Source organism: Schistocerca gregaria, chromosome 4 (assembly GCF_023897955.1).
Source record: "Schistocerca gregaria isolate iqSchGreg1 chromosome 4, iqSchGreg1.2, whole genome shotgun sequence".
Classification (NCBI taxonomy): domain Eukaryota; kingdom Metazoa; phylum Arthropoda; class Insecta; order Orthoptera; family Acrididae; genus Schistocerca; species Schistocerca gregaria.
In genome coordinates, this window is record NC_064923.1 from 682,940,047 (window position 1) to 682,965,294 (window position 25,248).

Here is a 25,248-nt window from a genome sequence, read left to right on the forward strand (position 1 = left end):
AGATGCTTAAAGTAATAAAGGAGTTTGCTATTTAGGGAATAAAATAACTGATGATGGTCGAAGTAGACAGGATATAAAATGTAGACTGGCAATGGCAAGAAAATCATTTCCGAAGAAGAGAAATTTGTTAACATCGAGTATAGATTTAAGTGTCAGGAAGTCGTTTCTGAAAGTATTTGTATGGAGGGTAGCCATCTATGGAAGTGAAACATGGATGATAACTAGTTTGGACAAGAAGAAAATAGAAGCTTTCGAAATGTGGTGTTACAGAAGAATGCTGATCCCGTCTCCAGCCATCCTGATTTAGGTTTTCCGTGATTTCCCTAAATCGTTTCAGGCAAATGCCGGGATGGTTCCTTTGAAAGGGCACGGCCGATTTCCTTCCAAATCCTTCCCTCACCCGAGCTTGCGCTCCGTCTCTAGTCACCTCATTGTCGACGGGACGTTAAACACTAACAACCACCACCACAGAAGAATGCTGAAGATTAGATGGGTAGATCACATAACTAATGAGGACATATTGAATAGAATTGGGGAGAAGAGGAGTTTGTGGCACAACTTGACAAAAAGAAGGGACCGGTTGGTAGGACATGTTTTGAGGCATCAAGGGATCACAAATTTAGCATTGGAGGGCAGCGTGGAGGGTAAAAATCGTAGAGGGAGACCAAGAGATGAATACACTAAGCAGATTCAGAAAGATGTAGGTTTCAGTAGGTACTGGGAGATGAAGAAGCTTGCACAGGATAGAGTACCATGGAGAGCTGCATCAAACCAGTCTCAGGACTGAAGACCACAACAACAACAACAACAACACATCCTCCTACATATGGACCTGACCTCCTGCACTTTCGGCCTCACAATACCAATTTTGCTGCAGATTAAATAATGATCAGTGTCATCGAAGAATCCCCTGAATACTCGTGTGTCCCTCACAGCCGTCCTGAATTCCTGATCTGTTATTATATAGTCAATGACAGATCTGGTTCCCCTGCCTTCCCAAGTATACCGGTGAATGTTCTTGTGTTTAAAAGAACATTCACTGTTCACTGTGGTTACAAAAATAAATGGTATGAGAAATCCTTTTGTGGATTAGCTGAGTAGTGTATCATCTGATTGTGATGGCTTTGGCAAGATTATTAGGAAGTGGGGGAGGGTGGTCTACAGGTAACTTTGACTTCCAACTATACACAAGATGCCCACCACTTCTAAAGATATAATTATTTCATGTAACAAATGTTCTTAGCCTCAAGCACATTCAATGTTGTAGGCCCATTTCCTGTTACTGTTTTTTTATTTATTTTTACAAGAGAGAGTGTTACTGCCCCAATGTTTTCTTCCACATTCTAATCTTCCTGGTTCTGTAGCATCTGTTTTTTTGTGAATTCTAACTGTCTTGATTTTGTGGCACCACTTTGTTCACAAAATAATAATTTAATGATAGACTAGTATCCATTTGCTCATTCATTTTTGTTGCATGTTTCTTAAAAAATGTGTGACTTCAGTTTCTTTAGAGGTTGTTGAAGTGACAAATGTTTTCATCTTGATTGCAAACGCACATTGTTATTTTGCTTAAATCTTCTCTGCAGGGCCCAGAAGCACCAATGTGAGATCCTTGACTTTGCTATTGTCCAGTTATTAGCCATTTATTTTCTTTATTCAATATTTATGGTAAGAGAGTACAAGTGACGAAACTACCATACTTAGCACAGAGTGTCTTTCCTGTGGAAGATAGTAGCATAGCCTGAAGACTGCTGAGGCTCCTGTTCCTTGTTTCAGTTGTTGGACAGTGATCTCTGGAAGTGCACCCTTATCCTGATGACTTTCAAAATAAATTACTGGTCTTGAAAGTGCACACAGTCCCTAGTTCCTAAGTTCTCACCATTTCGTTTTTTCAAAGTAAATGTTCATTTCACAAGTTCTAGAAAACTGAGACATTTTTCAGGCACCAGTATTTCCAGAGATCAATGCAAATTCTGTCATGTTTTTGGAGATATTTTGAAGGTATTTACTGCCTACAGTTCATCCTAGATCAAAAATTTCTGCAGAGTGGAGGTTCTGTCTGCACCCTTTAGAAAAATATCCATGTTAATTTATAATTTATTTAGTAAACACAGTTGTGGTCATGTATGAGTTGTTACATTTTATTTGTGGATGTCCAGTTTTGATCTGCTACCGAGATCATCAACAGTTCTACATTGCTTAGTAGCAGCAGGAATCCCTAGCATGGAGCAGGTCCGTCCATGCTGGTGTACTTAACAATGATGATTTCTATAGTCTATCGAAATAAGTCATCCACAAATAAAAAGTAATAACTTATATGCAACCATGACTATTTTTACTAAATAAATTATAGTATTATTAGATCGTTGTTTCCTGGAAAAATATTCCAAAATATTTCAAATGTTAATTTACTTTAAATGTAAAAGATAATAATATACAAAATTATGATCATTAACATTAATCACAATGCAAAGTATCTTGGAATTTACTCAAGGTAATTGATATTAACAGATAGGAACATGAGTTCAAAAACTGGGACAAGTACCAATGTCATTTACATCTTGGACATAACTATTTTCAACCCAGAAGCCAACACAATTTGTAGTAACTCCACAACAAATGACAGCACAAACCTTTTGAAATAGACTTGAAAAACATGATATGACCCTTCCATATTTTAACCAAATGCCTTTTAAAATTGAGTAAAATGAAAAAGTGTGCACCCACTATGAAGTCACATAGTACAGAAGGTTCTCTTTGTTGTAAGACATATGAAATGCCACTTTTTATTTATTTATTTATTTATTCCATGTGATCTGCTGGTACACAGTGTGTTGCAGATGTCGGAAAATATCATTTAACATTCTTAACGTATATTAACATAGGCCTATAGTATCCTAATGTATTATATTGCTCAATGTTTTCAATTTAACACATACAGCAAGATTATTGTTCTAAGTATTCATTTACAGAGTAAAAACAATGACACAACAAATATGACTTCACGGCTTTCCTACATTTTATGTTGTCTTCAATGGACTTAATACTAGTGGGAAGTTTGTTGAACAGTTGGAGGCCCATGTGGAAAGCTCCCTTTTTACACAGTTGAGTGTTTGTACGTATAACATGCAGGTTTGCGTTTTTCCTGGTGTTGTGTTCATGTATTTCATTATCTTTTATGACTCTGGGGTCAGTTGGCATTATGTGGTTTCTGAAAAATTTTAGAGTCTCAAGAATGTAGAGGCAAGGCAGTATAAGGATTTCCAACTTTCTGAAGATGGGTTTGCAGGAGTCTCTGGGTTTGCTCCCAGTAATAATCCTCATTGCTCTCTTCTAGATTCTGAATGTTCTCAGAGCAGTTGGAAAATTTCCCAAGAATATTACACCATATTTTAGGTGGGCTTGTATGTAAGCGTAGTACGCATTGGTTAATGTTTTCAGGCTAGCACATGTTTTCAGTACACTCAATGCATAACAGCCAGTACAAATCCTGGCATTTACCTTTCCTGTTTGTGTATTCTATTTCAGTTTATCTTGAACCCACAGACCCAGGAATTTGAAAACAGTGTCGGTATCTATTGACTGGTTATTTACAGTGACAAATGGCTGAGAGGAATTTGCATTTTGTGTTGTGTGAAAGTTCGTGGAAGCTGTCTTTTTGGTGTTGATAGTTAATCTGTTGAGTTTAGCCCAGTTGCTGAGTTGTTCAGTGGCCAAGTTCACAGCTTTTTGCACAGCCTCTGTATTCTCCCCTTTGAGGAGTACATTTGTGTCATCAGCAAATGATATTGCTTTGTGTGCATCAACATTCAGGCTCAAGTCATTAATACACTCCTGGAAATGGAAAAAAGAACACATTGACACCGGTGTGTCAGTCCCACCATACTTGCTCCAGACACTGCGAGAGGGCTGTACAAGCAATGATCACATGCACGGCACAGCGGACACACCAGGAACCGCGGTGTTGGCCGTCGAATGGCGCTAGCTGCGCAGCATTTGTGCACCGCCGCCGTCAGTGTCAGCCAGTTTGCCGTGGCATACGGAGCTCCATCGCAGTCTTTAACACTGGTAACATGCCGCGACAGCGTGGACGTGAACCGTATGTGCAGTTGACGGACTTTGAGAGAGGGCGTATAGTGGGCATGCGGGAGGCCGGGTGGACGTACCGCCGAATTGCTCAACACGTGGGGCGTGAGGTCTCCACAGTACATCGATGTTGTCGCCAGTGGTCGGCGGAAGGTGCACGTGCCCGTCGACCTGGGACCAGACCACAGCGACGCAAGGATGCACGCCAAGACCGTAGGATCCTACGCAGTGCCGTAGGGGACTGCACCGTCACTTCCCAGCAAATTAGGGACACTGTTGCTCCTGGGGTATCGGCGAGGACCATTCGCAACCGTCTCCATGAAGCTGGGCTACAGTCCCGCACACCGTTAGGCCGTCTTCCGCTCACGCCCCAACATCGTGCAGCCCGCCTCCAGTGGTGTCGCGACAGGCGTGAATGGAGGGACGAATGGAGACGTGTCGTCTTCAGCGATGAGAGTCGCTTCTGCCTTGGTGCCAATGATGGTCGTATGCGTGTTTGGCGCCGTGCAGGTGAGAGCCACAATCAGGACTGCATACGACCGAGGCACACAGGGCCAACACCCGGCATCATGGTGTGGGGAGCGATCTCCTACACTGGCCGTACACCTCTGGTCATCATCGAGGGGACACTAAATAGTGCACGGTATATCCAAACCGTCATCGAACCCATCGTTCTACCATTCCTAGACCGGCAAGGGAACTTGCTGTTCCAACAGGACAATGCACGTCTGCATGTATCCCGTGCCACCCAATGTGCTCTAGAAGGTGTAAGTCAACTACCCTGGCCAGCAAGATCTCCGGATCTCTCCCCCATTGAGCATGTTTGGGACTGGATGAAGCGTCGTCTCACGCGGTCTGCACGTCCAGCACGAATGCTGGTCCAACTGAGACGCCAGGTGGAAATGGCATGGCAAGTCGTTCCACAGGACTACATCCAGCATCTCTACGATCGTCTCCATGGGAAAATAGCAGCCTGCATTGCTGCGAAAGGTGGATATACACTGTACTAGTGCCGAAATTGTGCATGCTCTGTTGCCTGTGTCTATGTGCCTGTGGTTCTGTCAGTGTGATCATGTGATGTACCTGACCCCAGGAATGTGTCAATAAAGTTTCCTCTTCCTGGGACAATGAATTCACGGTGTTCTTATTTCAATTTCCAGGAGTGTATACAGGAGGAAAAGTAGGGATCTCAATACTGAGCCCTGTGGAACACCTTGCTTTACAGTTTTATTACTTGATAGTATTTCGGTTATTGAGTTGCTTTGTCTAATAGTATATTTCATGCTGACACTCTGTATCTGATTGGTTAGAAATGTAGCAATCCAGTTGTTTTTGCAATTCCTCTGATACCATAGTGTTCTAATTTTTCCAGTAATATTTTGTGGTTAACAGTGTCAAAAGCCTTTAACAGACCCAGAAATATGCCTGTTATGGGTTGTTTTCTAACAGTTCTAATACCATTTTATGCGATCATATACTGCAGCTTCAGTAGATTTGTTGCTTCTGAACCCATGTTAAGCTAAACTTAGTAAATCTTTTTTTTTTTTTTTCAATGAAGTCCATTGTTTTCTTGTACACTATTTTTAAAAACTTTAGAAAAGCAGAATGAGATTGAGATAGACCTGTAGTTATTCGTATCTTTATTATCACCTTTTTTTGAAGACAGGAATTACTTTAGAAAGTTTCAGAGCATCAGGGAAGATACCTGCCTGGAAAGAACAGTCACAGAGGTGAGTTAATTGTTCAGCAATTGTGTGTTCACAGTTTTTGATTACAGCTGCTGGGATACCATCAATTCCAGCTGAATATGAATTTTTTAACTCTCTGAGGGCTTTCCAAACTGAATATTTCACTCTGCAGCAGATTGAAAGGCATTATAATATTTCCTAATTAAAAAGTTGTGCCAAACGTTGACAAAGTTTTAATCTTTCACAAATTCTTACAACAGTTTATATTTCACCATATCGTAAAAGATTAATGCTGGAAACAATTTCTTTCCTCCCAGGAATGTTAAGTGCAGTAAGTTATGCAAGATAATAATATAAAAAATTATGATCATTAACATTAATCATGATATAATCCTGTGGAATTTGGAAAATGCAAGAGAATTATTGATAAAATAAAAGCTGTGTAGGCAGATTGTAAGTCAAGCCTGTATAATGTTGTGGATTGGACTATTGCTTGTGAATAGGCAAGGATCCAGAGGTGAGCTCTGGTCCAGCACACAGCTTCAGTTTATCAGACAGTTTTAGAATAGTAGAACTTTCATATATCTGTTGGCTGGTGGTAGGATAGTGTCCATTTGAATATGACTCAGGTCTCATGTTGAAAGATCAGTCTTGAAAATTCATGTGATAATGCTGATTGTCTGTGTTGGACACTTTTAATTAGTTAGGGAACAATTTTAAAATAGTCATATGCCTTACTGAGAAGTCTGCAGATGTATACACTAATTAGTTCATCAAACCACTTCTGGGCATGATTGGTGAGGGTGACTTAAATCTATGGTACCACATGTACAGGTTACTTATTCATTGTGGTTTTAGGAGATCACAGAGGGGTTATGGAAGATATGAAGTAATGTTCTACATCACATATACTCTCCATCTGAATAGGCCTTGGAAGGCCCAACAATGCCAACCAACAGCTGCGTCATCATCAGACGATAGGCATCACTGGCTGCAGATTTGGAGGGGCATGAGGTCAGCACACCACACTCCCAGCCATGGTCAGTTTTCATGACAAAAGCCCCTACTTCTCACTCAAGTAGCTCCTCTGTTGGCCTCATGAGGACTGAGTGCACTTGGCAACAGCACTCAGCAAACCCTGATGGGTGACCGTCGGAGTGCTGGCCGAGCCCAACAGGCATTACCTTTGGTGATCTCACCTACATCAGATAAAATAACCAAATCAGGCAAAAACAGTGTGTTACATAAATGTGGAATTTCAATATATTTTGGATAGATGGCAACATAGGTTGTAAACACTGAAATACTTTATTTTACACAACGATTTTGGTCACTGTGTGACCATCTTCAGAGCAAATTATTTGAATCTTGTAGCTACAAGCTCTCTATACATTGGACTGGCAACTACTAAGGCTACAAGACAGGCTCTTCTGTAAATTTAATGTATGCATTAAAAGTGAACATATTGGTGGAAGTAACCATCACAGTACATGTTACACCTCATAGAAAATTTTGTGCTATTATGATATTTGCCTACAAGGTTCGAATAAATTGCAGTAGATGTCCACACAGCGACCAAAATTGATCTGTAAAATAAAGTATTTCAATTTTTATGACCGATGCTGCTATTTATCCAAAATACAAGGGTGATTTGAAAAGTTCTGGGAACGGAATAGAAAAAGAAATTACTCACATCACTGAAACTTTTTATTTTTCACTGTAGTCGCCTTGTAGATTAATTCACTTGGTCCAACAATGATCCAGTGCCTTGATTCCATCTCTAAAATGAGTTTCCTCCAGGGCTGCGAAATAGTTGTTAGCTCTGGCTATCAGTTCTTCGTTTGAAGTTAATCTTTATCCACCAAGAAAAATTTTGAGCTTTGAGAAAAGATGGAAGTCTGATGGGGCCATATCAGGTGAATAAGGTAGGTGTGGCAACAATTCATATCTTATTTCGTATAATTCTAGTATGACAATGGCACATGTGTGGGCATGCATCATGAGCCATGGCACCCACTTGCAGATAATTGTTTCATTTCTAATTCTTCAGTTAAAATGTGAACAATTTCATGCACTTTCCATCAGCAATCCTTCATGACCATTTTGTCCACTTTTGCAATGATTTCTGGAGAAGTGACACATCTTGGCTGACCACTGCATGGACCATCATCTAAGCTCTCCCAACCAAATTGAGATTCATTTGTCCACTTGGCAACAGTTGAATATGAAGGATCAGAGTCCCCCAGTATATTCTGGAAATCAGCATGAATGTCCTTTGCTTTCATACCTTTCTTTACAAAGTACTTATTCACTGCTCAAATTTCGATTTTTCCATCTTTGCAAATCACTATGTGGGAACAACAACAGAGCCATGTCACTGCCACAGATCTCTTCCAAATGCACTGGCGTGGCACGTGTTTACAGGCAATGGTCCAATGAATACCACGTGAACAACTCGTTGTGCTAGCGCTGACCTTTTGTGGTGTTTCCAAGAACTTTTCAAACCACCCTCATATAATGACAATAATATGGTCATGGTGCATACAGTTCCCAATGGAATTAGACATCAATGTGGAATTTACTCTTTTATTCATCAATGTCTTGATTGCATTGATAGATAAATGACAGTAAATGGTTTTTGACTTCAGAGATTAAAAATCCTGTATCTTGAAACAACTACAGCACTCTGAATTGCAATCCAACATCCACTACAGTCATTAAAGATCAGCTCCTGGACTTTTTAGTTCTGGTGTTAATTATTATTATACATCCATCAAATGTGATGAAGACATTTATGACAAAAAATTTTGCCAGTAAATTGCAGGTTCCAGCTTATGACGTCAAATTTAATTGGAAATAGATTTTAACTCTGAAATCTGGGCATAGGGATATGGAAACTCACTCAAGAAGCAAGCAACATATTTTACCAGTTCACCTTGATGTGAGATAAACAGTCACTTTAAAAATGTAACCGACAAACTTGGTGTAGCCAGCTCAGAGCGAAAAACATTGCAGATATGTGGCAATCACTGCCAAAAGCATTTAGTCATTTTGAGAATATTTCAGCTTCTTCCAAGAAGATCAAGAACACGTTACCTCTTTTAAGTTCAGAAATTATTTTGGGGTTGAAAACATTTCAAGCAAAATATTGAAAAGCATATTCCTCTGTTGCAGGTACTTTACTCAGACAGAAATTTAATGCATCACTTTCATAATGTACGTTTCCAGGTAATTTAAAGGATGCCGTTGTTAGCCTCAATCTGTTCCGATATTAACATCCTTCTCAAAAGTTTTGAAAATGGTAATGTATTCAAGAATGTCTAAACATACATGTAAATATAATATTTGGAGTTAGTCAGAATCTTGATTCCAAAAGGGCATAACCATTTCACTAAACTTGTATTGAAATATCTAAATGACAAGATTTCACCTACTAGAATCTTGTATCACTTGCCTCAGACATTTGACTATGTAAATCACAATGGTCATTGGAAGAAACCTAAAGTTTATGGCTTTTGAGGTACAGTGGCCAAGTAGTTCACAGTTTTCTGTAAATTTAATAAACATAACAGATACACATAATAAAGACTTTAGTCATCAATAATCTATTCTTCTCACTATTTACAACTATCTGCCAATGCTGGGATAACTTTTGATTCCACAAGTGTAGAAATCATGTTGTTTTGAGGCAAAGAACTCGCTGAGCCATGTTTGAATCACATTTTCATCTGGAAAGGAAGTTCCTTGAAGGTTGTTCAATAGAGAGCAGAAAAGGTGAAAATCAAAGGACATGAGATCAGGTGAGTAACATGGGTGCAGAATGATTTCCCAACTCAACTCCTGTATAGTGTTTTTCTCATTGTGGCAGAATGCGGGCAGGCATTAACATGGAGTAGGATTACTTCACGCAGTGTTCCTTGTCACTTTTCTTGGATTGTGTCTGCAAGATGTCAAAGTTGTTGATGATAAATGGGACCAGTGATGTTTAAATGTATAATTGAAGCAATTCATAGTACACAATACTGCCACTGCTCCACAAGATAGGTAACATTATCTTTTGTGGATGTGCAGAGGTCTTTCTATGGGAAATTGCTGCTTTGTTTGGACTCAATTATTCCTTTCTTTCCCATATGTTAGCATAAAGACACCATTTATCATCATCAGTAATAATACAGAACAGGAATGACCAGTGTTGTTCACAAGCCAATTGATGACGAGTAAGCAGATATGCGCACATGACTACCTGCTGATTGTTCTGATTTTGGCTTGGTGCATGTGCTACCCACACACCCAATTTTTTAACCTTCCCCACTGCAGGCAAATGTTTGTGCAATGGTGGTTTGATCACATTTGCAGTTCTCAAGTGCACTGACATGGATCATTGTGGATTAATGCATTTAAATTATCTTCATCACACACTGAATGTCTTCCTGAAAGTGGAGAGTCTGTAATGTCAAAATGACCCTCCTTAAAATTAGAAAACCATTTTCTTGCTGTGCTCTGTCTAGTGGCCGCCTCCACTGCTGTCACCCCTCGGTTGAACTCAAACAGACGAACATGTTGGAAATTTTATGATTTCTGCATGTGGCAGCTTCACTGTTGATCTCCAAATGACAATATGTAAACCCAGATAGCAACAGTGACCTACAAATAGAAAATTACAATTGGTAATTAAACCTGCAGCAACCAGAATACCAATATGCAAAACAAAAATGCTACGAACTTGTACACAATCTAGTGTTTAACTAAATGGATGCAAAGTGTCATGTTGGATGTCTCAAGCAGTTCTCATGCTAAATCTTTTGACTGGGGACAAACCACTACTGGTATTGCACAGTATTCAATTCTGGGACCATTCGTATCCTTGCGCTATATAAAAATAATACTGCACCCTACTTTGATAAAGCAGAAATTGTGCTCTTTGCTGATAATGAAAGCATCATAAGCAAGCCCAACAGGCCTGCAACAAGAAAGGTGCAATAAATGAAATATGCACAGTTGTTATTGACGGGTTCTTGATAAGTTCTATGACTTTACTTTGAAAAAACACAGTTAATTCAATCCTGTACATGATGAAACCTGATTTTTCAAAATTCCGAGGTGTGTATATTGATCAGAACTTGAATTGTAAATCACAAATTATGTATTTTCACAAATACTTTTAAGCTCATCAACATTTTCTGTAAATGTAATAGCTAATTTTGGTGATGAAAGCACTATAAAATTAGCTTACCTTGCACACTTTCATTCATTGATGTCATTTAATGGGTCAGTTTCACTCATAGGCATAAAGTATTCAAACACTGTAAAGAAAATAACTTGTGCCCATCCTCAAAACTTATGTAGACAACTTATTGTAAAATTAGGCATACTAACAAAAATCTCACAATATACTCTCCTGGAAATGGAAAAAAGAACACATTGACACCGGTGTGTCAGACCCACCATACTTGCTCCGGACACTGCGAGAGAGCTGTACAAGCAATGATCACAAGCACGGCACAGCGGACACACCAGGAACCGCGGTGTTGGCCGTCAAATGGCGCTAGCTGCGCAGCATTTGTGCACCGCCGCCGTCAGTGTCAGCCAGTTTGCTGTGGCATACGGAGCTCCATCGCAGTCTTTAACACTGGTAGCATGCCGCGACAGTGTGGACGTGAACCGTATGTGCAGTTGACGGACTTTGAGCGAGGGCGTATAGTGGGCATGCGTGAGGCCGGGTGGACGTACCGCCGAATTGCTCAACACGTGGGGCGTGAGGTCTCCACAGTACATCGATGTTGTTGCCAGTGGTCGGCGGAAGGTGCACGTGCCCGTCGACCTGGGACCGGACCGCAGCGATGCACGGATGCACGCCAAGACCGTAGGATCCTACGCAGTGCCGTAGGTGACCGCACCGCCACTTCCCAGCAAATTAGGGACACTGTTGCTCCTGGGATATCGGTGAGGACCATTCGCAACCGTCTCCATGAAGCTGGGCTACGGTCCCACACACCGTTAGGCCGTCTTCCGCTCGCGCCCCAACATCGTGCAGCCCGCCTCCAATGGTGTCGCGACAGGCGTGAATGGAGGGACGAATGGAGACGTGTCGTCTTCAGCGATGAGAGTCGCTTCTGCCTTAGTGCCAATGATGGTCGTATGTGTGTTTGGCGCCGTGCAGGTGAGCGCCACATTCAGGACTGCATTCGACTGAGGCACACAGGGCCAACACCCGGCATCATGGTGTGGGGAGCGATCTCCTACACTGGCCGTACACCTCTGGTGATCGTCGAGGGGACACTGAATAGTGCACGGTACATCCAAACCGTCATCGAACCCATCGTTCTACCATTCCTAGACCGGCAAGGGAACTTGCTGTTCCAACAGGACAATGCACATCCGCATGCATCCCGTGCCACCAAACATGCTCTAGAAGGTGTAAGTCAACTACCCTGGCCAGCAAGATCTCCGGATCTGTCCCCCATTGAGCATGTTTGGGACTGGATGAAGCGTCGTCTCACGCGGTCTGCATGTCCAGCACGAACGCTGGTCCAACTGAGGCGCCAGGTGAAAATGGCATGGCAAGCCATTCCACAGGACTACATCCAGCATCTCTACGATCGTCTCCATGGGAGAACAGCAGCCTGCATTGCTGCGAAAGGTGGATATACACTGTACTAGTGCCGACATTGTGCATGCTCTGTTGCCTGTGTCTATGTGCCTGTGGTTCTGTCAGTGTGATCATGTGATGTATCTCACCCCCAGGAATGTGTCAATAAAGTTTCCCCTTCCTGGGACAATGAATTCACGGTGTTCTTATTTTAATTTCCAGGATTGTATATAGTCTTTTATGAATTTTGTTGTGAAGACTTAGGCACAATTTGAAAATAATTATTACGTACATAAATATAATGCAAGGGGTTAAAGTAGCCTCCACAAACCAAAGGTTCAAAGTATGCACCAAAAATACGCAAAATTTGAGTTTCTCTCTGTGTATTGAATGTTCAAACAACTAACAGGAGTGTTGCTCAACGACATCGTTGACAACAGCTGATATTTCAACTGGTGATAACCTCATCATTTTCAAGGCACAAAAGCAACAAGACAGTATGGTGCAAGGATATTTAAACCATTGGTAGGTGGAGCTATGCAGCTAATAAGATTTTTTGTGCTATTGCAAACTGGACTAACATAAATGGTCTTTCATCATTACTGTAAAACAAACTATATTCAATTTCATACAACCTCAAAAGATGAAGAAATAAGTGAAATATTAGGTGACCTGCAGACCATATAAAATACCTGGGCTTCCATACTGATAGCAAACCAAAGTGATCCAACCACTTCCTGGATCTTTGCAAAAGACTGACTTCTGCAACCATTGACATTAAATTAGCAAGTGACATAAATAGAGACAGGTTTTTGCTTAATGCAGCTGCCTTTCTAGTCATACATCAAAGGTACAAATTAATGCTTTTTGCTTACCTATTGGTAATTAAGAATCACTTTCAGAAATTTGTAACATCGGTCACCATTGGTAGTGTGGTGACACTAGTTCTTTTAAGATGTGAATATTGTTTTTTTTCTTTCATATGCTAAATAATGGTTGTTGTCAGTGTAGCCCTGATAAATGTTTAAATCTCCTTGCTCAGTGCTTTTTTATTGTGTTTATGCCTAGAAAATTACAGGGTGTTTACCTGTCGAAATAGCAGTTGTGTTCAAAGAAGTCACTCTGGCTGCATCCCCTTAAATCATTTGAAGAGGCACACATATAGTTGATCACTTCCTTTGGAAATTTTTAGATAGTGGTAACTCATTTTTATTTTCGGCTTTTCCTCATTACAGAGGCTAGTCTCCAACATAATAATTTACTCGGAAATTACAATACAAAGAGTAAACGTTCTTAAACTATATTTTCAAAATATTCCTCCAGGTGTTTCGATCTTGTGTGTCCTCTTCCTCTGCACCCACTCTCCTCATTGTGTGGTGTACATTTTGGAGCCAGGTGGTCATAGGTCGTTGTCTTCTTCTTCTCCCCTTCGGTTCCCACTCCAGTATCAATTTTGGTATTCTGGTTTTCTCCATTTGTCGTACATGCCTGTACCACTGTAATTTCTTCCTATCCATTACGTCATATATTCTTTCTTTTATTTCCATTCTCCTTATTATTTTGGTGTTCCCTATCTTCTCTTTCCTGGAGGTTCTTGCCAATCTTCTCCAGAAGTCCATCTCTAGAGCTTGTAATTTTTTAATGTGCTTCAGGTTAATTGTCCAGGTTTCTGTTCCATACAGAACCACACACTCTAATATGAATTTGTATATTAATTTATTGTTCTGCTCATTACATATCTGCTCCATAAGACTGAGTTAAGCATCCCAATTACCCTCCGTCCGCTACTAATTCTTTTATTGATTTCTGGCTCTGATTTTCTCTCAATTTCTAAAATGGATCCCAAATAACAGAAAGTGTTTATCTTTTTGATTTTCTTTTCTTCAGTGTATAGCTCATCTGAATCATTAGTCAAGTATTCTGTTTTTTGGTAATTAATCTTCAAACCCCAAGTTTTGTATGCTACTGCTAGTTAATTGCACATATAGTTAGCATAGCATCCTCCCCATCTTGTGCTATGACTACCTGATCATTAGCAAACAATGAATGATGTAGGTAAACTCTATCTCTTATTTCTAATCCCATACTATTACATTTACGAGACCATGTTCTAAGGCTAATATCTATATAGGTTTTAAATAATGATGGTGACAGCCCTGTAAAAGGCTTTTGCTTGTTCTAAATTTCTGTCAAAGTTTATTACCAACTTTCACTTGGCAAATGTTATCTTTATATATCTGTTGCATTATTTTAATCAAGGAAGGATGTATGTTTGCACATGTAGTGCTTTCCAAAGTAATTTTCTTGGAGCAATATCATACACTTTTTCTAGATCTATGAAAATTAATCCTATATTTTTTTTTATTTTTCCCTATGTTTCTCCAGAATTTGTCATGATGTGAAAATATGGTGTACACATGATCTCCCAGCCATGAATCCACATTGTTCTTCTTACTTCCAAAATTTTTTTTCAGTTTGTTTTTAATTACTTTCACAAAAATTCTTATTAATGTGTTTGTAACACATATTCCTTGATAGTTTGAACAAATTTTGCGATCCCCTTTCTTAAATATGGTATTAATGTAACCTAGCATCATCTTGTTGGGTATTGAATCTCCATGTATCATTTTGTTGAAGAGCTGTGTCATCAGTTTCACAATTTTGTCACCACCATATTTCAGGCACTCCAGATTGATATTGCCTGGTCCCGGTGATTTACCATTCTTTCCTGTTCTCAACACTTCAAGTACTTCACTTTCTAAAATGTAGATCTCATCATCTTCATGTCCTTTTTCTTCCACTGTTCCTTCTTCTAGATATTCTTCTCTGTCCTCATTTAATAATTTTTGGAAATACTCTTCCCATTCCTTTTGTATTATCAGCTGGAGATTGGTTTTGCTTTTTGTATCCTGTCAAAGCCCTTTTAATACTGACCATGCTTCTTTTGCTCTCCCAAATCCTAATTTGCTACTCACCTTGGCACATGTTGTTTCCCAAGCTTCATTTTTTGCCATCTTTATTTTTTCCATCACTTCGTTCTTCTTTCCTTGTATATTGATCTTGTTTCTTCTGATTTATCATTCAACCACTGAAGGAACACATTTCATTTTTCTCTAATGAGGACCCCTATTTCCTCTGACCAACACTCTGCTGCACAGTTATGGTTGCTATCTTTTTTTACCCAAATCCTCTGTTGCTATAATTTTCACATTAGGTTTTATATAGTCATATATTTCCTCTGTATTTCCATCAAATGATTCAAGCAGTTTCCTTTCCATCATGGCCGAAAAGAGTGTTCTGATACTTTCGTCTTGTAGGTTGTCAATATTAAAAGGTAAATTTTCATCTTTCTCAGTCTGGTTTGTTTTATTTATGTTACTTGTATCATTCCTTGCATTCTTCCATGGCCAGAAAGACTTCATTTTTACGAGGTAGTGGTCTGATCCACACTGGGCTCCTCTATAAGATCTGATGTCTACTGCCCTGAAACTACTTTTTTGCCTAATGATAATATAATCTCTTATAGAACGAAGTTCTTTAGTGTTATGTTGCCAAGTATATTTATGAATGTCCTTATGTTTGAAAAATGTGTTGGTAATTTTTAGATCAAATTGTTCACAAATTGCAATCAACTGTTCCCCATTGTCATTATATTCATCCTCTCCATGTTTTCCTACTATTCTACAGGATTCTCTAATTCCTACCCTCACATTCATATCTCCTATGATAATCAGTTCCTTCCTTCTTGGGATTCTTTTGATAGTCTCCTTGAGGGAGGTCCAGAATGTATCTTTCTCCTTATCTTTTGTGTCATTCATGGGTGCACGTACACCAATAATCACAACTTCCCTAGCAAATAATGTCATTTCAGCAGTTATAATACATTGATTGATGAATGTCCAATTTGTGATTCTTTTTTTCCATGATTTCTTTATCATAATGGGGACTCCTGCTTTGGCTCTTACTGCTTTTGATACCCCACTCCAGATATATACATAATTATTCAGTTCTTCTTCTCCTTGGGCTTTCTTATTTGTTTCAGAGAGTATGACAACATCCATGTTGAACATGTCAAGTTCTGCAAGTAGTAAATTTATTTTAGTGGAAATACCTTGCACATTTCAGCTACAAACATCATTTTCTGTTTCTCACCACCAGTTCTTCATCCAAAGTTCCAATTTTTCCAAGGCTTTAGGTTAGGTTTTTTTTAGTATTTTTATATGAGTGAGGAGCTGGCCCACTGCAAAACCCCCAACCCAAAGGACCAGGTAATTTTTACTCAAGGTTTTCTTCCTTTAGTCTTTGATAAGCCAATATCATACTACAAGGCAGCAGTTGCTAGTTTTGGTCTACCCCGGGTATTTTATCTCCCCAGTGAGCATTCCCCTATCCGTCACCTGGGGAGGCGCCTGACTGGAAACCAGCAAACTCCACATGGGTCATTTATTTATTTATTTATTTTGTTTATTTATTTATTTATTTATTTTGTGTTCCAGTTATCCATGTTGTTTATAGAAAAATAAATACACTTGCAATAATAAATAGACAGGATCACAAATGAAAATCTGGGGTGTATCTGAGAATTATAGGTCTATGGATACTATTATTTGTGGTTTAGGAACTCTTCTATAGTATAAAATGACTGTTGCAGTAGGAGCTGCCTTATAGCTCTTTAAACAAGAGCTCATCATCTACTAAACTCTTAATTTGTGAAGGGAGGGCATTAAAAATTGTACAGCCACTGAAGCGGACCCGCTTCCATAACATACTCAGTTTTGCATGCTCATAGTCGATATCATCTTTTCTTCTATTATCATGACTGTGATACACACTATTAGGTTTGAAAAGATTGAGCAGTGGATATGAAGATTTCAAGTTCCTTAAAAAGATTGCTGCATGTGCACTCATGTTTCTTACGGCTCTTTCCTGTGCAGATAGCACTTTCCTAGCAAGTGGCTGATTTTCCCAAAATATGATTCTACAGTTATAATGGCATGAAAATAACCATAATAATCTGATTTAACAGTTTCCATATTTCTATAAGAGCAGACAATGTGTAAAGCATAAGATGCAGAATTCAGACTTTTACTAAGATTCAGGATGTCGTTTGACCAGTTTAGTTTGCTATCAACGTTTAAGTGCTGGCATTTTGACCTGTGTGCAGCTCACTTAGTTTTTCTCCTATTTCTTCATACTTGAAGTTGTGTGGAATTGAATATAGTTCGTTTTATTGTAACTAACAGAAAGACCAACTTACGTTAAACCTGTTCACAATATCCCTAAAAATCTTATTAGCTGATACCTCAAGTTCGTTTCCTGAATTATCAATAAGTAGCGTAGTACCATCAGCAAAGACGATGAAATTAATTGAATCTGTACAAAGAAGTAGATAAAAAATAATGAAAGGTAGGGGACCCAGAATGGAGCCCTGAGGCAATTCATGTGTGATGGTATCCCATTTCGATGATACTGAGACGACTTCTCGACTATCCTGTCCAACTTTCTATTTTATGTTTTGAAGATATGATTCAAGCCACTTCCCTACTGCACCACTTATGCCTAGATATATAGCTTTGTGTAGAAGTATTTGGCAACTGACACGGTCAAATAGGTCACAAAATATTCCAGCCATCTACATCTTTATACTGATGAACTCCAAAATACAGGCAGCAAATGCAAATATTGCATCTTCTGTTGATAACCCATTCTGAAATACAAACTGAATTTTGCTGATGATGTTACATTCACTGAGGTGCTTGACAGTCATGGAATGTATTAGTTTCTCTGGAAAAAGTTGTTAGTAGTGAGATTCTATGAAAAATTGCAGTATCTATCTTACCTCTCTTCTTATTCAGAATTTTCACAACTGCATTCTTAAGCCTTTCAGCAATCAATTTCTTACTTAAGTGAGACAACGAAAATGTGGTAAAAGATTTTACTTATATTGCTGCAGCAGTATTCTAATAATTTGATACATATGTTATAAACTGCAGTAGAGTTTACTTTTTAGAGATTTACTTACTCTTTCAATTTACGGAGTAATGACTCTTGTTACTTTGATGTGTCATACTGTTCTAGGTACACTGACTTACACAAAATTCATGGCTTGGTTTATGGAGCCTTGTGATCCTTTTCATTCTGTTACTATTAAGAAATATTTGTTCAATATATCAGCAACTGTTTTTGGACCACTAATAAGATGATCTTCATTTTTTATTTGGATATTTGCACTGCAAACTGCACTTTTCCCTGTGTCCTTCTTAACAAAATTCCAGATAGATTCTACTTTATTGCCTCCAAGAACATGTTCTATGATGCTTGTATGGTTTTATTAAGAAGCTTAGTGTACAAAGTGTAATGCCTAATTTTATTCAGACCATTTATCACTTGGCTGCTGCATAAAGCTCCATTTCCAGTGGACAAGAAATTTTGATGCCCTTAACAATCCAAAGCAATGACTTGATTTAAAAAGATTTTCCCTCACTAAGTTTTTAGGGAGTGTTTCTTCAAACAAATTTGTAATCTCATCGATAAATATGTTAAATTTGGAGTTAACATCAATAATCTATAATAGTACATACACAGTCCACATGCTGTAGTTAATGTTTAACATTTTCCATGATGTGTCTCTTGTTAGTGTTTTCCAAATGACATTTACTTTTCTTTGTACATGTATTTGGTTTATGGTGAGGAACTGTGCATCATGATCAAATAGGTCATATATAACATTTTTCACAGTGAAATTGTTCTGTGCATCCTTATCTGTAAATATGTTATCTCATAGTGTACTAGAACTGCCTGTTACTTTTGTTGGACTGTCTATCACTGATCCTAAGTTGTAAGAGCACAAATAAAGTCCATTAAAGCCCCCATTGGTGTTGTTGTGGTCTTCACTCCTAAGACTGGTTTGATGCAGCTCTCCATGCTACTCTATCCTGTGCAAGCTTCTTCATCTCCCAGTACCTACTGCAACCTACATCCTTCTGAATCTGCTCAGTGTATTCATCTCTTGGTCTCCCCCTACGATTTTTACCCTCCACCCTGCCCTCCAATACTAAATTGGTGATCCCTTGATGCCTCAGAACATGTCCTACCAACCAATCCCTTCTTCTGGTCAAGTTGTGCCACAAACTTCTCTTCTCCCCAATCCTATTCAATACTTCCTCATTAGTTACGTGATCTACCCATCTAATCTTCAGCCTTCTTCTGTAGCACCACATTTCGAAAGCTTCTATTCTCTTCTTGTCCAAACTATCTATCATCCATGTTTCACTTCCATACATGGCTACACTCCATACAAATACTTTCAGAAATGACTTCTTGACACTTAAATCTATACTCGATTTTAACAAATTTCTCTTCTTCAGAAACGCTTTCCTTGCCATTGCCAGTCTACATTTTATATCCTCTCTACTTCGACCATCATCAGTTATTTTCCTAATCTAATTCCCTCAGCATCACCCGACTTAATTTGACTAAATTCCATTATCCTCATTTTGCTTTTGTTGATGTTTATCTTACATCCTCCTTTCAAGACACTGTCCATTCCGTTCAACTGGTCTTCCAAGTCCTTTGCTGTCTCTGACAGAATTACAATGTCATCGGCGAACCTCAAAGTTTTTATTTCTTCTCCATTGATTTTAATACCTACTCCGAATTTTTCTTTTGTTTCCTTTACTGCTTGCTCAATATACAGATTGAATAATATCGGGGAGATTCTACAACCCTGTCTTACTCACTTCCCAACCACTGCTTCCCTTTCATGTCCCTCGACTCTTATAACTGCCATCTGGTTTCTGTACAAATTGTAAATAGCCTTTCGCTCCCTGTATTTTACCCCTGCTTCCTTTAGAATTTGAAAGAGAGTATTCCAGTCAACATTGTCAAAGGCTTTCTCTAAGTCTGCAAATGCTATAAACGTAGGTTTGCCTTTCCTTATTCTTTCTTCTAAGATAAGTCGTAAGGTCAGTATTGCCTCACGCGTTCCAGTATTTCTACGGAATCCAAACTGATCTTCCCCGATGTCGGCTTCTACTAGTTTTTCCATTCATCTGTAAGGAATTCATGTTAGTATTTTGCAGCTGTGGCTTATTAAACTGATTGTTCGGTAATTTTCACATCTGTCAACACTTGCTTTCTTTGGGATTGGAATTATTATATTCTTCTTGAAGTATGAGGGTATTTCCCCTGTTTCTTACATCTTGCTCACCAGATGGTAGGGTTTTGTCAGGACTGGTTCTCCCAAGGCCGTCAGTACTTCCAATGGAATGTTGTCTACTCCGGAGGCATTGTTTCAACTCAGGTCTTTCAGTGCTCTGTCAAACTCTTCATGCAGTATCGTATCTCCCATTTCATCTTCATCTACATCCTCTTCGGTTTCCATAATATTGTCCTCAAGTACATCGCCCTTGTATAGACCCTCTATATACTCCCTCCACCTTTCTGCTTTCCCTTCTTTGCTTAGAACTGGGTTTCCATCTTAGCTCTTCATGTTCATACAAGTGGTTCTCTTATGTCCAAAGGTCTCTTTAATTTTCCTGTAGGCAGTATCTATCTTACCCCTTGTGAGATAAGCCTCCACATCCTTACATTTGTCCTCTAGCCATCCCTGCTTAGCCATTTTGCACTTCCTATTGATCTCATTTTTGAGACATTTGTATTCCTTTTGCCTGCTTCATTTATTGCATTTTTATATTTTCTCCTTTCATCAATTAAATTCAATATTTCTTCTGTTACCCAAAGATTTCTACTAGCCCTAGTCTTTTTACCTACTTGATCCTCTGCTGCCTTCACTACTTCATCCCTCAAAGCTACCCATTCTTCTTCTATTGTATTTCTTTCCTCCATTCCTGTCAATTGCTCCCTTATGCTCTCCTTGAAACTCCGTACAACCTCTGGTTCTTTCAGTTTATCCAGGTCCCACGTCCTTAAATTCCCACCTTTTTGCAGTTTCTTCAGTTTTAACTACAGGTCATAACAAATAGATTGTGGTCAGAGTTCACATCTGCCCCTGGAAATGTCTTACAATTTAAAACCTGGTTCCTAAATCTCTGTCTTACCATTATATAATCTATCTGATACCTTTTAGTATCTCCAGGGTTCTTCCATGTATACAACCTTCTTTCATGATTCTTAAACCAAGTGTTATCTATGATTAAGTTGTGCTCTGTGCAAAATTGTACCAGGCGGCTTCCTCTTTCATTTCTTAGCCCCAATCCATATTCACCTACTACGTTTCCTTCTCTCCCTTTTCCTACTACTGAATTCCAGTCACCCATGACTATTAAATTTTCGTCACCCTTCACTATCTGAATAATTTCTTTTATTTCATCATACATTTCTTCAATTTCTTTGTCATCTGCAGAGCTAGTTGGCATATAAACTTGTACTACTGTAGTAGGTGTGGGCTTTGTATCTATCTTGGTCACAATAATGTGTTCACTATGCTTTTTGTAATAGCTTACCCGTATTCCTATTTTCCTATTCATTATTAAACCTACTCCTTCATTACCCCTATTTGATTTTGTGTTTATAACCCTGTAGTCACCTGACCAGAAGTCTAGTTCCTCCTGCCACCGAACTTCACTAATTCCCACTATATCTAACTTTAACCTATCCATTTCCCTTTTTAAATTTTCTAACCTACCTGCCCAATTAAGTGATCTGACGTTCCACGCTCCGATCTGTAGAACGCCAGTTTTCTTTCTCCTGATAACGACATCCTCTTGAGTAGTCCCCGCCCGGAGATCCAAATGGGGGACTATTTTACCTCCGGAATATTTTACCCAAGAGGACGCCATCATCATTTGATCATACAGTAAAGCTGCATGCCCTCGGGAAAAATTACGGCCGTAGTTTCCCTTTGCTTTCAGCCGTTCGCAGTACCAGCACAGCAAGGCCGTTTTGGTTATTGTTACAAGGCCAGATCAGTCAATCATCCAGACTGTTGCCCTTGCAACTACTGAAAAGGCTGCTGCCCCTCTTCAGGAACCACACGTTTGTCTGGCCTCTCAACAGATACCCCTCCGTTGTGTTTGCACCTACGGTACGGCTATCTGTATCGCTGAGGCACCCAAGCCTCCCCACCAATGGCAAGGTCCATGGTTCATGGGGGGAGCCCAAATTACAATGAATCATTTAGTTTTTCTAGACAGTGGCTACAAGAGCAATCAATTGAGTATGCCTCATAAAAACATCTAGATATCCAGCAGATGCACTGTAAATTGACAGTAAAATAACTGTTGCACTATTTCCTGTTATCTTAATGCTACCCACCTCAAAATGCTGTTCTGCACTTAAATCAGGAGGTTTATACACTACATTGCTTAATGAAAGCTTCAAAAATATTTTCAACTCATTTCTGCTTGATAGCTGTTTCTATTTCATTCGTGAAATTCTGAGTATAAAGATTTTGCAGTGATCAGCATTTTGAAGTTCCTGCTGTAGAAGTGGATTCTCATGGAAGGTTAATCATGATAGTCATAACAAACAGGGCTCTGTCTGGTAATTCTGAATTACTGATGAAACAGCTTGATGCATTATTAAATGTCTTGATTTCCAAACAAAATGAGATAATGTTAAGCGGAGATGTAAATTAAAAATTTTATAAGCATACCTATTTTAGGGCTAAACTTGAATCCCTTGCCATTGCATATAGTTTAATGCCCCTTGTAAATCTGCGACAGGAATTATGGGAACCAACAATACTGTTAGTTTATGTTTAATATCAGAGTACATGACAACAGTAAAAGTAACTGGAAAACTCCAAACTTAATAAAAGAAAAATTAAGGAATTTGTGAAATGCAGACTGGAAAGAGGTGCGTAACACCACTGGTATATATGAAAAGTATAATGCAGTAGTGACCCCACCCAGCTTCGCAAGGGTCGCATTTAATATCTATGGCCATATGACTTTTTTGGCGTAGCATGCTTTGTTTGTAGGCAGCTACTTAGAGTTATTAATAAATTACAGAAGACAACAGTATGTACTTTCATATAAGTTATGTGATGTAAGCAGTTCACAGCAGGAAACTTTTTTGGAGTTATGAATGTTTTGTGTTCCATACTGAATTAGTATTTGGAGTGACAGCTCATGGCAGTTATGGGAACACATCATAATGTAAGTAATATGCTTACAACCAATGTAATTGTTGTATATGAATCATGAAAATATGTGTATGCAAGTGATTCAATATGTATTGGAGGCTGGCTGAGATGGCCTAAAAAAATGTGCAGCTTAGGATGTGCTGTGATGCATTGTTAAATCTCATTGCTGAAATTCTTTGTCAATGACACTTTATGGCAGACTTCTTCATTGTGCAATATAATGAAGTATGTCCACATTTAGGTCCGATTCAAAGAAGGCAGAAAGCTGAAAGTTGAGTCATCTCCAGAACTGCTGAAAGAACATACAGTATGCAAACAAAGCAAAGCTGCTGAAGTGGTTTTTGAATAAATGTTTTACGTGCAGCATAAAAAGTAAAATACCGCATATTTATGGTTAACAGGTCTTTTTTTGTTATGCAGTTGTTCTCAAATTGTTGGTTAAAATATTTGATCACTTCAAATTTTAACTCTCACATCACAGCCTGGTGAGATTCTTATCTTTTCATTATTGGTTATACCATGCATCTGGAAAGTCTCTCCACAGTGATGAGCCTTGCATGTCTTGCTTTGTGGGGTGCATAAGGTTGGCAGCACATTCATGTCTCACCTGCATGTGTTCTGTGGGGCCTGCAGTGGTATGATGGGAGTAGTAGTGTTGCATGTGCATTGCAACTGTTAGTTGTGTAATTGTCTCATTCTTGTGTAAGCTGAGTGTAGTGGGAATGCTTACTAGAGCAGTGTTTTTAGTGAAAGAGGTTTCCCATGCAGAAGGAACCTTTACAGATCATGTGAGGTGGCAACTTAGATTGTGTTTTCCTGCTTTGAGGTGTCCACATTTAACACTTAATGTGATGTAATTTGCAAATTCCAGACAACAGGTTCGGTTCATGATGCGCCACAAACTAGTAGGCCCAGAATTTTAACAGAACAGAAGCTTAATGACATTTCAGATATCATGTTGTGGAGTCCAACAAAACCAGTGAGGAGATTATTGCACAGGGTCAGCCTTAGCTGGTATGAGGCCATGTGCAAAACTTCTGCACAGGGCTCTCCTGCATCCTCCATCCCCACCCCTTCTCCAACACAGGTTTATATACCTTCATCGTGTTCAAAAGAATTCTAAATTTTGTAATTGACATACTATCAGTACATCAAAAGACTGTTGCTTCAGCAGATATACTGTTTTGATAGGAAAATAATTAATCAGAGAAGGGATCTTAATAGGTATGGGAATTACTAAAATGTTGACTTACCTACGGATATCCTTCCAATTTAATGAAATTCAAAATCAAATAAAGTTCACAAGTCTTGCCAGGATATAACTTCAATGTTTTCATCATTTGACTGTTCTCTATATTTGCAAGAAATTAAATGAGTTGTAAGTTATAAGCACGCTTTACACAAAACATCTTTTCCTCACTTTTTGACAAGCAAATTTATCAATAATATCTTCAAAATTTAATTTTGAAACCACGTCTTTATCTACTGACAGCACGGCAAAAGAAGACGCATTCTTGCGAGATGCTGCATCTGAAATAATTCTTGATAAGCTTTAATGGTGAAAAGATCCTTTCAATGGAGGCAACAGTCACTGGCATAGTTAGCAAAATTATGTAGCCAAATAGATGTTGGGAAATGGGTTTCCAACATCATTTAAATATTTCACACCCTCGGGCATCATTTCTTGGAACACTTTAATTTCTGGTCTGATGGAAACAATGTCTTTCGAACATTCACAATTTATGTTTACACTTAGCTCTTCCTCAAGATTTTTACGT